The sequence below is a fragment of the Macrobrachium rosenbergii genome, chromosome 12 (assembly GCF_040412425.1).
Source record: "Macrobrachium rosenbergii isolate ZJJX-2024 chromosome 12, ASM4041242v1, whole genome shotgun sequence".
Lineage (NCBI taxonomy): Eukaryota > Metazoa > Arthropoda > Malacostraca > Decapoda > Palaemonidae > Macrobrachium > Macrobrachium rosenbergii.
In genome coordinates this window covers 32,656,384-32,666,383 of record NC_089752.1, presented here as the reverse complement: position 1 = coordinate 32,666,383, position 10,000 = coordinate 32,656,384, and the positions used below count along the sequence as shown (strand labels likewise).

General features: G+C 35.6%; 1 protein-coding gene across 1 annotated transcript in view; it reads left to right on the top strand.

Annotated features, from left to right (window-relative positions):
• Positions 1-10,000, top strand: part of LOC136843614 (protein slit-like) — a 531,345-nt gene that overhangs the window by 380,084 nt on the left and 141,261 nt on the right. The gene's annotated exons all lie outside the window — the stretch shown is intronic.

Genomic DNA, 10,000 nt, shown 5'->3' with positions numbered 1-10,000 from the left:
AAGTATTCGTCTGATTTAATTTTTCGTATATGAAGTATCTGTTTGTGCTTGACACCAATTGTGTCCTTGTGAAGTTTTGCGTTGAGTCCTCTCCTCTTGTATGTTAAATTTTCTCCATGCTTTATTTTGACTTCATTTGTCCCTAATGAATTTCCCCTTGCTTGGACTTTGAGTGCCCGTCGTACTTGTTCGACTTCACTTGTCATTTATGAAGCAAATCTTATATTTGTGGTTGTTTGGCCTCAAACGTCATTTTTTTATGACATTTTTTAATTTGTTTTCATATGCGTCATTTTTCTGTATATTTCATTTCCTTGTCCATCATGAGGCTTCATTTCTTTGTTTATGATTAATTCACCTATTATGATGTTAGACTTTTGAGCCTCACTAGCCTTGGTTAGAAATACTTATTACTGATTAGATGCTTATATCTATTAATTAATCAGTTAATTAATGTATTGATTTATTTATTTTGACAACGTAAGGTCATAGGCAGTCTGGTACAAATTTTTTATTAAATACATTTTACAACCTGTTTCAACACATATCATGCAGATAAATTCTGTTAAATGGTATGCCATTATGTATGGATACATTCATAAATACAATGTAGACGCATATATGTAATATACACACATAAATGCTATATACACTCTCTCTCTCTCTCTCTCTCTCTCTCTCTCTCTCTCTCTCTCTATATATATATATATATATATATATATATATATATATATATATATATATATATATATATATATATACGAGATATATATATGTATATATGTAGTGTGTGTGTGTTTATGTGTATGTGTATGTATGTATATATATATATATATATATATATATATATATATATATATATATATATATATGTTTGGACAGGTAGATGTGTAGGTCGCTTAACAACTAGGTGATATTACAGCGAGTGACGAGAAACGCAAAAAAAAAAAAGAATTAATAAACGTTTTCAAAATCCTTATACGTAAAATCTGCTAATGAGAACTGTTTCAGTTCACGAACGTTTTTTTTTTTTTTTTTTTTTTTTTAAGAAGCGACTCCGTCGTCTTTGAGATCCAAATGGCATCATTTACGTCCTTTATTCAAAAGGGTTTGTGTCTGCGTGCGAGTGTGTTTGTGGAGACGTTTACTCCCCCCTCCCCCTTCCTTTCCTCTTCCACCCCCCACCCCCACGTCCTCCATCTTTCCACCCCCACGCGATAAAATCTCGAAAAATAAGTTTGAAATTATTTCAGAATGAGGAGGAAGATGAAGGATTTGGGGGCTCATTATATGCAGCGTGGGTGATCCTATTATCTCTCTCTCTCTCTCTCTCTCTCTCTCTCTCTCTCTCTCTCTCTCTCTCTCTCTCTCTCTCTCTCTCTCTCCCGATGAAAAATATCGTAGTTATTTGCATACGAGAAAAATATCATTTCTTTCATGACTCCTTGAGAAGATGAAGTAAGCTTCACACGGTGTAGGTTTAGGGAGTCCGAAAATGAGTATAGCCGTAAATTTGAACATATTATTATTATTATTATTATTACTATTATTATTATTATTATTATTATTATTATTATTATTATTATTATTATTATTATTATTATTATTATTATAACCTTCTCTGTAAGTAGTAGGGTTCAAAATAACTGCTGTTTCTACGGCATTTAATATGTATAGACTTTTCTATTCGTCTTATAGTCTTCCCGTTAGCGCTGATGAGAAGATTATAAAACGAATAGAGAAGACGCTATACATATTAAATGCCGTAGAAACAGATATTATTATTATTATTATTATTATTATTATTATTATTATTATTATTATTATTATTATTATTATTACCCCTTTCCTGTCCGTATGCAGAACACCTAGCGGCCTGTCAATTAGCTTTTTCTCGTCACCCGGGAGCCTACCACATGCGAACCTTGTATTGGCCACTGAATTATTATTATTATTATTATTATTATTATTATTATTATTATTATTATTATTATTAAGAATCAGCAGCGTGTTCTTTCAGTTATTATGTCACGATTGTTTGGTTTATCCTACTCTTGTTTCTCCTGTCAGTCTTTAGTGGATTGCATAGCACGTAATCGGGTTAGACATCCCTCGTCAAATCTGTCAAGTTTCAAGTGGGCTTAACATTCAGTCCTCTCTCTCTCTCTCTCTCTCTCTCTCTCTCTCTCTCTCTCTCTCTCTCTCTCTCTCTCTCTTCATTTATAAGCAGTGTATTTCTTTTAAAAGCTGTGTATTTCGTGAATGCTTACTTAGGAAGTTAAATATCATTTGCTGGTGTCTCCTCTAATGTAACTCATTTGCTATTAATTGTAACTAATAGTTAATATTAATGTAGTGACAGTTTTACTGGGATTGGCTTTTGATTTTGAACATATTCTCGGTTGTGTCTTTCTCCCAATAGAACGAATCTGAAGCTTCTGATTAACATTTTGAACGTTGGTTGCAGTCACCGGTAATTAATTTCACTCTTGAAATTATTGAGATTTTTCCCCTACATTTTTTCCTTCTGTATGCTCTTGTGTTGCTATTAAAATTCAGCCCCCTTTTGTCTTGGACAAATTTGTTTGATATTCATGTACGCGTGTAGGAAAGAAACCACATTTTTAAATCATACTGTTATTTTGCAAGTCTCAATATTGAAGTCGGAGCTTCAGTAAGCTTCCTCATTATTTCTGATTCTTTATTCTTCGTCTCCACTGCTTTTATATCTGATTCCTTCCGCCTCTCCTGCAGAGATTGGAAATAAAAAAAAAAAAGGGTGAGAATTTTCTGGAGATAGGGGGTGGTGCAGTGAGAAGGAGGGGAGAGGGGTTCTCCATGGATGGTACCCCTCCAGGGTGATTTCTTTTTGGTGCCAGAAACTCCAATTAGAGAGATTGTGATCTCCCGGAGTCAGTTAACGTTATTAGGAGTTTCCTCAGAGGTGCACTGCACAAAACACACACACACACACACACACACACACACACACACACACACACACACACACACACACGTGCGCCCACTAAGAAACTCGAAATTTGTAAGGATGAAAGCATACGGAACCGAAACTCGTGATCAAAGAAAACGGGATATGAAAGCCCATCGCCCTAACTGCAGTATTCTTAGTGAAAAACTTTGTCTTCGAACGTGCCAAGCTTAGACTTCTGTCAATTGGAGTCAGTCGCGTCTAGGGGATTCCAACCTTGCGCACGGAAGGAGTAAAGTCGACTCGGTATCTTCAAAGGGGTATTTCGTAACGCTCGAGGAGATGGCATTGAGGCACCTCAGTTTCGGTTTTTATTGCGCAACTCGAGGAGAAAAAATGGAGGACTGCGTCTAAGACTTCGCTAAGGGGGTTGCCGTTGTATTCTGTTTGTCAGTGAATTACAGTCGCATCCGGTTTGTTTATCGTCTTTATCCTTTTCGAATTGCCGGACTGAGCCTCTCCCTAATGGTTACGCAATCCGGTCGTTGCGTTGAGTAGATTTATCTATGCCCTTCTATGTTAAGCCTCTCTCTCTCTCTCTCTCTCTCTCTCTCTCTCTCTCTCTCTCTCTCTCTCTCTCTCTCTCTCTCTCTCATGAGATGAGATGCGTATTTAGAAAACCAATCACATTGAAACCCTGAAATCATTCTACTGAGTTGCATCTTTTTCTGAATATACTGTACTGTACTTCAAACCCTCGCTCGGATAACCTAGTACTTTAAATTTATATTTCTCAAAAATATAAATCTATGTTGTTGAGAACATTAATGTCTATGCTTTTATGAATCTGCTCTCGTGTATTCCGTCATGATGCCACATTTTTTATTTAGAATTTTGGTTTTTTGAATACCTCCACTCCGTGATTCAAGTCCAGAATTATCTGACAAGTATTAAGCAATAATTGATAGGACAAGCAACCTAACGCCTTCATCCAGTTCGGGGATTGATACCCACCATAAAAAGATGGGGATGGGGCAGCCAGGCGGCGAGAGGATAAAAAAGTAAAGGCTGAGGATATGCCGTGTGAGATTATTGTTTATGTGGAAAATCATGAGCGGGAAGAGAGTTCCAGAGCTTACAGGGGGGAGGATTGCTGATGTGGGTCAAGATTTCAGCAACATTTGATAAATGTGTATGTCTGTGTGTTGGTTTCTCTACGAGTTCCTGTATGAATGTGTATGTACTGTATTTATAAGTACGAATTCCGACAGTATGGATACTCGTTGGCATGTATTACCATAATATATAATCAACTGTATATACTATACGTGCTCTAAAATATATGTAGGGTAGTTAAAGTCTCACGGTCTTGTTTCCAGTTATTGCCAAGTAAAATAGATATATGCACGAAAAAAATATATTTTATGCAAATAATCAGTGCAATCTCAAGTGATTCAAAAATCAGTATTATTTTTTGTTAAAACAAATCAATGCATTTTATGATTTTTAATCTTGTGAGGTCATATTTTTTTCGATAAAGTTTTTGCTTACTTACGAATGAGCAGAATTTTAATTGATTTAATTGAATTCCAGCCTGAACGCAAGAAATCCTCCTATGAGTACATATATTTAATGTATCTTCATTTTTCATGGATATAGTTTGAAAAACTAAAGTGACGACATACATCCCAAGATGTATCTTGGGATTCGATTATTCTTTGGCATTTGTATTTTTCGATTAATCAAAGAAAATCTGCAGCCATTATATTATTTTCCAAAACCCTTTGTATTTATTAAAACATTTGAAAATAATATTTAAAAAGACATTTACATTGCATTAGTAGTTGGTAAGGGCTCTCGAATCAAGCATCGATTTTGCCTGTACTTTTTCTGTATGTCCCAGTTCATGAATTCTAAATCTTCTAGAATTTTCAAGTAACTTGAATATGACAAAAAAAAAGTCTTTTGTGATGGACGTCATATTTTGTGTGATTTTTTGTGGGGTAGAAATATTACTTTTCAAAAACGGGGCTGTGGCGTCCCTAAGCCATCGTTAATGATGATGGCTACGGAATGAATGATCAGAGCGCCCCATATCATCTCGCACAAATTATAATACTGTTTGATTATGATAGGGATTACGTGGGGGAAGGATGATTCAGGGACTGTTTGCATAACTTTAACATTTATGAAATTATGCAGATGGATACTCAGGCGAAGGCGGTGATTAATTCTCGAGTTGGCAATTCCTTCCCCCGTCTCATGAAAGTTATTAAAACATATTTCAGAAAAAAAATTGGGAGAAGCCATTAACGAATAAAGAGAGAGAGAGAGAGAGAGAGAGAGAGAGAGAGAGAGAGAGAGACTTTAAAAATGCAAACATCGGATATTGTTAGATTATGGTGATGAGTGCAATTGACGACTGCAGTATGGGATTAATGAAAGTCGGAGGCAGGAGTTGGGGTTGGGGGGGGGAAGTAGGGGTATTAATAACATGAAATGGAAAAGACGGGATGGGAGAGGATCTCCTCCATTCGGAGGATTCAAGCCTCAGCATATATCAAAGATATTCCCGAAGTATTTGCATACTATAATTACGTCTGTCAGGGCTTTCTTCGTCTACCCTTCGCGCCCTCTTGTGTTTTAGGCACGTGCGCGCGCACACGCACACATGCGCACATGGGCTTACGCGCTGGCGAATGCCCCTATTAATGGACACTTCGAATTTGTGAGTTGGGAGGCGGAAGGAAACGCGCCAAGATTTAGGGAAGATTGAAAGTGGTTTGATTTCCTCGTTGACTTTCATACAAGGATTTTGTGTGTGTGTGTGTGTGTGTGTGTGTGTGTGTGTGTATGTGTTTGTCTTTTCGGACAAATTGTATGCTTAAGACGGGTGTATGCATATGCATGTGTCAGCGTAACTTTTATGTACGTTTGTAAGTATATTTCTTTTGTATATGAAGGAATTTGTATGTGTGCAAAATATAGGCAACGTTTATATGCAGATTTGGTTTTGTGTACATAGAAAGATCGCATATGTTAGTTGTACACGTGTTTCTCTGAATTTTTGTTTCATTTATTTGTGTTCGCTTTTGTCACGGCGGACATATATGTTACCATATATTGTATTATATTATATTATATCTATATATGTTTGCATGTATTTATGTATGTGTATATATATATATATATATATATATATATATATATATATATATATATATATATATATAGAGAGAGAGAGAGAGAGAGAGAGAGAGAGAGAGAGAGAGAGAGAGAGAGAGAGAGAGAGAAAGAGCCTATAACCTCTAGGTCAATCTCACCACATAGTTTTTATGTCCACAGTGGCCTACTAACTTAGCAGTTGCCTTTAGACCCTTTTTTTAAAACGCTTATCACCTCAATCCCTGGCAGAGTTGGTTAGGGTAATCTCACCCTGACCTAGGGCAAATAGGGGCAAATGTCACCTCAGGAGGTGTGGCTTCCGTATTTACTTCCTACTTGGATCCAAGGCTTTCATCGGTAAGTTTCTTTTAAAAAAGGTGGGAGGAAATCGGCAGGTTAAGGGGTCATTGTGGTTAATATATGTTTTGTTAAGATTGTTATTATTCAGGAGATGAACCTTATCCATATGGAACAAGCCCACGGGGGCCATTGACTTGAAATTCAAGCTTCCAAAGAAAGCGGCCTTCATTTGAACTAAGTAACAGAAAGTAACAGGAAATACAAAAAGAAGAGATCAGATATTAGAAAAGGAAAAATAAATGAACAAATCAATAAATAAACAAATATCTGCATCTCTCTATATATCTATCTATCTGTATATATGTGTGTGTGTGTTTGTGTGTGTATGTCTCTGTGTCTGTGTTTGTGTCTGTATTAGGTTACGTAGAAATAAAGGAAATGTTTGCCCGCACTATATCAAGTCATGCGGAGTTACAGATGAAAAGATATCTTAAGAAGGGCCACTAAGAAAATATTCTCAACATTTCCCTCGTTTTGCAACCTTCAGGAGAATGAGCATCATTGATGTGACACTGTGACAAGTAAAACCTTTTAAGATGACGAGGTTCGCCCCTCACCCCACCCCCACCTCCTCTCACCCCCCCCCCCCCCCTTTAACTCGCTCCTCTTCCAGAAGATCCCATGATGCTGCAACAGTCAAATAAATATTTTAAATAGATTTGACCTCTTTCCCAATCATCTCCTCCTCGCTATATATTTTATTTTGTAAAGGAGGGGGAAGGAACAGGGAGGGGGGGGAGATATGATAAAAGAAGATGAGGGGAGGTTCTGAAAGGGGAGATGCTGATCTTTCTTCTTTTCTTTCTCCATACATGGAAGTTAAGATGTCCGTTTTATCCCGGAGGGTATATTTTTGTTGTTCTGTACGTTTGTTGTTTTATTTTTATTGGTTCATTATTTTCTTTTGTCCATTTTTATTAGCGTTGTCTTTTTTCTCACTTGTACTCTTAATTTATAATTTAAAAACATTTGTGATCCCTTTTACTTGTTTGGTTTTATCTATTTTGGTCCGTTTATAGCTCATATTATCTTTATGTGCTCCCTTTTTTGTTATGTCTGGGTTGTCATAATTGATTTAACTATTTGAGAATTACTTCGATCGAAATATGGATACCTGATATTTTAGTTTTATTGATTTACTTGGTTATTTATTCTCTATTTAATTTGTATTTAATTCTGCAAAGCCTGGAATATATATATATATATATATATATATATATATATATATATATATATATATATATATATATATACTGTATATATATATATTAAATTCGTTACCTAGTTTTGTCATAAACAAAACGCTAGTGCCAAAGTTAAGATACGTTATTTATTTTTTTCATAACATAAATGTGGTAAAATCTTTTGTTACTTTGGTTATTTGGTCTAGCCTTGAAAAAAAAAATTAGCGGTCAAGACTAGATGCATAATATTTTTCATACAGTTTTAGTTTTTGTACATTATTATTATTATTATTATTATTATTATTATTATTATTATTATTATTATTATTATTATTATTATTATTATTATTGCATAGGCTGTATGAATAATTTTAATTACTGTGAATCTTTACTTTAACTAAGAAGACAATTCTAGTGCTATAGTCAGCACACATATTAAGAACTATTTTAAGTATTTAAGGCAAAGCGGCATCCAAAGGACGGACTTATTCTCCGTCGCCATCCCTGAACGCCAACGAGGCGAAATTGCAAAGCGTTAATAAAAGAATTAGGCGTGAATTGTGCATAGTGGCACATGGCTGCTAAATTGTTTGAAATGTCTCGCAAGTGTTTCATAGCGCCATTCAAGTCTGAGGAAAAGTGAATTATGACGGAGTGTGCAGACGTTCTCTCTCTCTCTCTCTCTCTCTCTCTCTCTCTCTCTCTCTCTCTCTCTCTCTCTCTCTTGGCCCCAGCGTCATAATTTTATTGTATATTTTCGTACTTTTACAATAGAATAATTCATTGCATCTCTCTCTCTCTCTCTCTCTCTCTCTCTCTCTCTCTCTCTCCCTTTTTTAAACCTTTTTATTATTTTTATAAGATAATTTTCTTATTTTTTTGTAAATTGTCTCTCCTCATGATTCCAGTATTAAGAAAAAATTATGAAATGACTTCTTACTCCTTATAAAGTTTATATTCTCTCTCTCTCTCTCTCTCTCTCTCTCTCTCTCTCTCTCTCTCTCTCTCTGCTTCGACGTCATAGCTTAATTTTATATTTTTCGTACTTTTATAAAAGAATAATTAACTGCCCTCTTCCTCTTTCCCTTTCTCTCTCTTTCTCTTTCTCTCTCCCTTTCTTGGTAGCCACATTATAACTTTTTATTAGGTAATTTTCGTTTTTTTTTTTTTTAGTAAATTCTCTCTCCTCATGATTCCAAAATTAAGAAAAAAAATGTGAAATGACTTCTTGCTCCTAATAAAGTAATTATTCTCTCTCTCTCTCTCTCTCTCTCTCTCTCTCTCTCTCTCTCTCTCTCTCTCTCTCTCTCTCTCTCTCTCTCTCTCTCTCCCTTTTTGTTGTAACATTGTAACTTTTTATTAGGTAATTTTCGTATTTTTTAAAAATATCTTTCCTCCTGATTCCAGTATTAAGAGGAAATTATGAAATGACTTCTTGCTCTTAATAAAGTAGTTATTTTCTCTCTCTCTCTCTCTCTCTCTCTCTCTCTCTCTCTCTCTCTCTCTCTCTCTCTCTCTCTGGCCAAGCTCACCCCATTATTTTTGCCATCTTTCCCATCCCCCTTTTATCTCCTTTGCTCTCCACCCTTCCTTTGGTCTCCCCTCCTCGTTCCTCGTAGATATGATAATAACGTTTTCGTAAAAGAAACGCCGGTCGTTTGTTTTATAGGGTTATAAAATTTTTGAAAAGCTGGTGCTGCAGGTTTGGGAAACTTGAAATCGCCGAAGGACCTTTTACAGGAGGAGGGGATTTCGACGGAGGGGGCAGGGGTCGGGGGGAGGCCCCCACTTCGTCCTGACCTCAAGAGTTTTAGGCTAGTTTGGTTTGTCCTCAGCCATGATGGAAAGAGACGCAGTTCAGAATTTGGGGCAAACAGAAGTCGTAGTTTTAATTTTCTTTTCATAATATAATTTTTTTCGTTGGAATAATAAGGAACTATATATTGACTTTGGTATATATTTTGTCATGTTATTATCTTCTTATGGTGTTTATTGAATTCGTTTAGAAATTTCAACCGATGAGGATGTTAATTAAATACTTACCGTATTTTTAATTGAAGTTCAGATGTGTTCTCTCTCTCTCTCTCTCTCTCTCTCTCTCTCTCTCTCTCTCTCTCTCTCTCTCTTCTCTTCGGTTTTTTATGAAGGGTGAAAGGTAAGAAATTGTGAAAGTAGGAATCTTACGCTTTTTATACTTTTTTTTAATATATTTTGGCTGTATAGGGTGTCAATTAAACCCCTTTGGGGATGACCCTAATTTATTCTTGTAGGTCCTCATTGGTGAAAATGTTTAGAAGAAATGTTAGATTAATTAATTGCTTTTTTAAATATCTGATACATTCATCACTTTTTATTTGAACAC